The sequence below is a fragment of the Helianthus annuus genome, chromosome 2, assembly GCF_002127325.2.
Source record: "Helianthus annuus cultivar XRQ/B chromosome 2, HanXRQr2.0-SUNRISE, whole genome shotgun sequence".
Taxonomy (NCBI): Eukaryota; Viridiplantae; Streptophyta; class Magnoliopsida; order Asterales; family Asteraceae; genus Helianthus; species Helianthus annuus.
The window spans coordinates 40,281,822-40,288,541 of NC_035434.2; positions in this window are offsets into that span (position 1 = coordinate 40,281,822).

Sequence of the window (6,720 nt, forward strand, 5' to 3'; positions counted from 1 at the left end):
CCAGGCCATAGTGGACCTGAGTTGACCATCACTATCTGTGAATGAGACTTCGCGAAAGATCATCTGGCTCTTAACATCACTTGTGGTTTTTGGCGATGAAGTGGATGTTGATGGTTGCGAACACGGTGACTGGCATCCAACAGGAGTTTTAGGTTTCCAATTTATGGTGTTTGAAACACTTCCATTTGGTGGAAAAACTTTTGTTTTTCTTTGAAACCTGTTTATATTTGAAAATTTTCGATTTTCCTGTTTTGCCAGATTCCAGTCTCTGTCAGAAGGCTTGGCTTTGGGAGGTCGATTTTTGGCAAAGTGAGAATGCATAGCCTTCTGATGATACGTGTTCCCAGAGTAGTAGGGACGATGATCACAGTTTCTTGCAATGTGTCCTGAAATTCCACAATTAAAAACAGGTTTGCCTTTTTGAGAAAAAGACATTAAGTTCTGCTTGTGTTATCCTCGAGAACTGAGCAAGTCTTTTCTTTTCATTTGGTGTTGATTGCTTTCGTGCATGTTTGATCTTGGATGGACCCTGCTCACAATTGTTAGCATGAGAGTACGTATCCGCAACTTTACCCTTCAGTTTTGGTTCAGTTTGCCCGAGGCTTGGGTTTTCCTTTCGAACTTTCTTTTTGTGTGGTCTTCTGTTTTTACGTGATCTTTTCTTCTTAGAAGGAACAGATTCAGGAGATTTTGTTTCATTAGAAACACTTTCTTCAGAGTCTGATCCTTTGGGGTCAAAAGTTGAATTATCTGTTGAACTTACTTCCATAGATTCCTTTTCTTCGGAAACCATGTTTTCAGGAGTTTTGGTAGAAAAGGTTTCCACAAGTATCTCTTCTTCAGTTTCATCATTTGAATCAACTGACGAATTAATTTCCATGGACCTCTTTTCCTCAATCTTCGAGATCCCATTAGTTTCTTCAGAAATGGATTCTACGAAAATCTTTTCTTCAGCTTCATCAACCTCTGAGTCCTTGACATCAACTGATTCTGGTGTCTCATGCGAAGAGCAGTCTATGTTTGAAACTGTTTGGTTCTCTTCAGGCGTTGCACTACTTGAATATGAGTGTTTGGCACATTTAGAATTCTCAGAAGTACTACGCTCATTATCTGATGTACTAGAATCTGCAACTTGATTGTCAGGTTCGTCAGATGATCCCTCTTTATGAGTTTCTAATGCATCATCTGACGTTTTAGGCACACTAGAATAGTTTTCTGAACCATCAGAATGACTTTCTGAGTCACTTGAGACACAGGTCTCAAGTTTATTAGTCGATACATCAGGTTTCCCAGTGAAAATATTTTCATTACAATCTAAAATCACTGCACCAGATTCATCAGTTCTAGTCGGAACACCATGAGCCTCAGCAAACGACGACATAACATAATTCCAAACGTCAAGATCATGATTAACAACATTCGAATTCTCAGCAACATCAGAATGTAGTTCATCATCCACTGTGAACTGTTCTTCAACTGTTTCTGATTCTACACATGAATTAGAACAATTAGTGTTATCAACAGAATCAGAATCTAACAAATTTTCTTCAATCTCCTCTGCGGATCTTTCAACTAGTTATATTTCTTTAATAGGTTCTGCTTCTTTTCTCATTTCGGTTTCAGTTTCTTTTACCTGCTCGGATTTGCCAGCTGATTCCTTTGAAAATTTTTCATTTTTATTTTTAACAAAATTCAATGGTTTCTTGAAATCAGCAGTTTGGCTATTTTTAAATTTTGATGGTTCGTATGGGACATAATCACTAGGTTTGCCATACATCATTTTATCATATTTTTCCATCTCCTACTCAGTAATAGGCAATCTGGAGTAATTATGATTATATGGTGGCGGAACCTGTGTGTATCCCAAACCCTTTCCCTTATTTTCTTTGTAAGAAAGTTGCACATTGCACAAAGTACGAACAGTATCACTGGAAGTATCAAACTTTTTGATGTTTAACTCATTTTGTTTGTACTTTCTAGTGAGAAGATCTAGCTCAGCTCTCACAGAGTCGCATTCTAATGTTTTAACTGTGAGCCTGTGTTTATAGTCGTGAACCCAACATTGCTGTTGATTCACGTCTCTGTGCAGCTAAGCTATATCCTTCTTGAGTGCTTCAATCTTTTCATAGAGAACTTTATTGTTCTCTCGAAGACTGATGTACTTTCCCATAACACTGTTGTAATCGGCCTTCCCACAGTTGGACATAGAAGACGATGTGTTTGTGAGATTCTGACTCCTTTGCTTGTCCTCCTGGATGTATTCATTGACTAAGGAAATTACATCTCTCGTTTCCGTTGTGCAATGATTTCATTTTCCCATAATAATAGCAACACGATAGTCCCATGTCTTGCTTCGAGGCAATCTGTACAAAAAGGCTCTGTTAATCCTACCAAGTGTCACATACAATCCGCTCTTCTCAATTTTAGAAAGCAATAGTGTAAACCTTCTGATTACGTCTTCTATGCTTTCACCCTCAATGAAACCGAAACTATCAAGTTGTTTCGAGAGCAATTGGCGTTGAGAATCAATACTTGGAGAAGTCATTGTCGAACCAAGTTATCGTAGAACACGAGCCATGACAAGAAACAATGCACGTACTAATTCGAGCACGTCGCAGATGTACGAACCACTTTCCTTTACTGCACCTCAAAAGCTTGTAAAAACTTATCAAAACGAACAAACACCCCCTTTTTTATAACCCTTTTTTTTAATTTTTAGATTTTTCTAAAAACAATATTAACTTTTAAAATATAATAATTAATAATTTTTTATATATTATATATAAAAACCTTTTTAATATAATTTTATTTCAAGCCGACTCTCGACTAAGGAACGGGTCGAGAGTCTGATTGAATCTAGATTCCATCTATATTGTGTGAAAGTTGAAGAAAAGTTCAGAATAAGTTGAAAAAGTGTTGAAATCGTTCATTATTGAGTTGAAAAGTATGAAAATCCTTTAGTTCTGGAGGCAATCTTGATTGAATGATGTTCCACAACAGTTTGGATAAGCAACCGAGTGGAAACCACCTTCAAGAGGTCCAAATCAGATGATTTCGGAGAAAGTTTAAGTGTGTGTGTGATTTTAATGAAGAAGATGGTGTAGAAGTGATTGAAGATGAAGATTAGCAAAGACTTGAGGGAAAAAGCTTACAAGTTAGCCTTGAATCGCGATTGAGAGCGACTGAGAGCGTGTGAGCGGATGAGAGAACCAAAGTGTTGAAATGAGACACAATGGCCCTATTTATAGGGGAAGGCGAGGGTTTAAGTCAGTGCGAGAGGGCAGTGTCAGATGGCTCCAGCTGATCGAATGGCCATCTGGGCGGAAGGTCATCCGAACGGATGTCCATTCGGACGGCCTGGTTTGCGTGTGTTAGTTTTCCAACTTCTGATTCTTTTGGTGCGTTTTGTTGCGTTAACCATTGTGGATACTTTAAGCATTTTAGCGAGATAAGTAGTGTCGTGGTATGTTGCGTTTTAGTGCGATAAGTTGAGTTTCAGGTGCCAGCGTGTGCGCGTTTAAACAAGTCTTGAAACTTAGATATTTCTATATAATAGGTCATAGCATAAGTAACCACGTTTCGAGTTTGCGTTTGCGTTTGTGTTTGCGAGTAGCGTAGCAATAGCGTAATAGTATATGCGAAAATGTAAGCGTTGTGATATAGCGATGTGTTTGCGAAAATATGCGAAGTAGCGTAGTTTGCGATATAGTATACATTATGATCCGAATCTCTGGTGCTAGGCGTAACGAGTGTAACGAGAGTAACAAGCGCGAAAGTGCGGGTTGTTACATTACTGCGGGTATAAAACACCATACCGTCCTTTCGGATATTAAACACCATGAGTCGAATAACAATACAATCATTCCAGATGTTAAAACACCATGACTTGAATCACCAAAAAATTGTTTCCAGGTGTTTAAAACACCACAACTTGAGAAACACTAGGCTAATTAAGAAACTTGAGAAGTATTCTGGAACACACATTCTCTCTAAGCCAAAATGCAAAAAGTGCATTTTTTTGGATATATACATACATGCATATTTGATAATACAAATTTGTATAAGGCTAATCTTTAACTACATATATATTTGATAATATAGTTTTTTTGGCGTTTAATACATTGAAAAAGTGCTTTGCCAGCACCCGTTCTCACAGTTTTCATACTATTAGTGTTTTGGTGTTTGTAGTTTTTTGGCTTTTTATATAATAATGTATTTATTAGTAGAGAATTAGATAACAAACAACAGATAATTAGATAACAAAACAATAGAAAATGAAAAAAAATTAAAAATGGTAATCTAATTTCTCATCAAAATCTTCACTGTCATCAGCCTCTTCTTCTTGAATTTGTTTTGGCGTTTTGAACCTTTGAATATCTTAGCTAGATGCCAACTTTCCTATATAACGCCGGTCTTTTTAGACGAAGCTTGTTAGCGGCATCCTGTTTTTTGGTGTGATATTCTTGTTTGGTGGCATGTCATTGAAGATCAACTCCTGTTTGAATGCTTTTATAATAATGGAGTCCAAAATAGCATTTTACACTGGTATTAATCCCTTCATGCCATGCATATATTCATCAAGAACAAAGCTCACATGATGACATATATTCCTTGTGATGACATATATTCATCAAGAATATTTGTCCATCTCATACAACAAAAGCTTATAGAGATATCTACTTCAGAGAAGAATCCATTCATTGAAGGCTTTGCCATCTGTGATTTTTTTTTCACTACCTTTTGGTGTTTAAAGTGAGAGTGGTTTCTAGGGAACACGGCGTTTGTTTTCTGGGTGTGATCAATTCATTGTGTAGAGACCTCTCTCTTATAGGAGTTTTTTGGCGTGTAGTTTAGGCGGGATTTTTATTATAATAAAGGATAGAATAAAGTAACCGTCTTTTCAGTTACTGTGTGTATTTACTGTTTTATTCAGCTTTATCAGTTCTAGGGTGATAGACATCCTGTAAGACCCATCTCATTAATCGTAATATTTGCACTAATACATGTTTAATTTACGGAAAAATACGGATTTACAAAATCCTTTTTGTTAAACCTTAAGTTCATACAAAATAATGTACCTAGGATTTTACATCCTTACTAACAAAACGACATATTGTAGCATTAAGTTATTACATGCCCCAAATTAAAACTAAACAATAGACATCGTCGCGGAAGCATCAAAAGTTTGGTGTTCGGTTCATACTATACGCTTGATCGGCATCCGAGACATCATCATCATTACCTAATATCAAAACCAACAAGTAGGTTAGTTTTGACGAATAATAATAAGTATATACTAGTCCGAAATGCAAAATCGAACAAAACAAACAAAATTCCAGGTTCAGTAGTCTGTCGCGGGGCGCGACAGACTATGTGTTGACTGTCGCTGGCCGCCAGAGAAGGTGGCGGGGAGCGACCGACTATACGACTAGGTCGCGGGGCGCCCGTGAGCTATTTCCACAGAATGTTCACAGCTTTAATAGCCGAAAATGCCCAACATCCATTTTCTTGTTAATCCTAACATAAAATTACCATAACTTTCATTCCGTAAGTCCTTTTTAGCCGATTCTTTTTCCTACGTGTCCGTATTAAAATTACAGATCTAACCATGTAAATTACACTTAATGAAACCCAATTTAAAAACGTATGGTTCACAATATCCTTGTTTCGATTATTCGACCCATTAACTATATGTGCATATTGTTCATCATTCTACTCTTCGGCATTCTAGACTTATTCACCCATTCCCCGGGCTTGTAATTCATGGCGTATCCATACCATTACACGGCTTTACGCATTCATTAGAATTCCATGCTCATTTTCTAAAAATTCAAGCATGCCTCTTGTGCAACTCTTGCATCTAGTTTCTACTGTTTGACCCAATATCACGGGTTCATACACTTAGCTTAGCATAACCAATCAATTGGCGTATTGCCATCTAACATTAGCACTATATAAGACTTCCAAGTCTCTACACGCAAGATCATTTTAAGGACGTAGTTTTGACCCGTTTGGTTGTCGAGTGAAAACCATCACTTTAAAGACAAGCCAAACCATTTCCAACCATTATTTTGACCCGTTTGATTGTCGAGTGAGCTTCACCACACACAAGATCATTTTAAGGATATAGTTTTGACCCGTTTGGTTATCGAGTGAAAACCATCAATTTAAAGACAAGCCAAACCATTTCCAACCATTATTTTGACCCGTTTGATTGTCGAGTGAGCTTCGCCAGTTCATTGACACACTAAATGCGTATACTACACTATGACACCATTAACACACTAATTCCAAACGTTTATGCATAATGTAACGGGACTAAAGTCACGTACCTTTAGAGCACCCCTTTCAAGCGCGTATCCCCTCCGGCTTGTCCACTCGACGATCCGGATTCTTTGCCTAAAGAGTTCAATTCACAATCAATTTAGAACCCTTTTTATAAACGCATAATTTGCCATAAAAATCACACATGCCTTTTCATTGGATTTCTAACATTTCATTCCTCACTTAGGCATTTTAACGAACACCTAGCGGGTCTAATTTTTACATAACTAAAATCAAGTTCATAACTTGTTATTTTCACCAATTTCAATCACATATTTCGATTTCATCATATCAAGCATGCATACAATCACCAAAATCATCATACAGAAATCAAGTAATATTGTTTTTACCAATCATATTTCTTGTGTTCATCTACTTTGTAAAACCCATTTACCC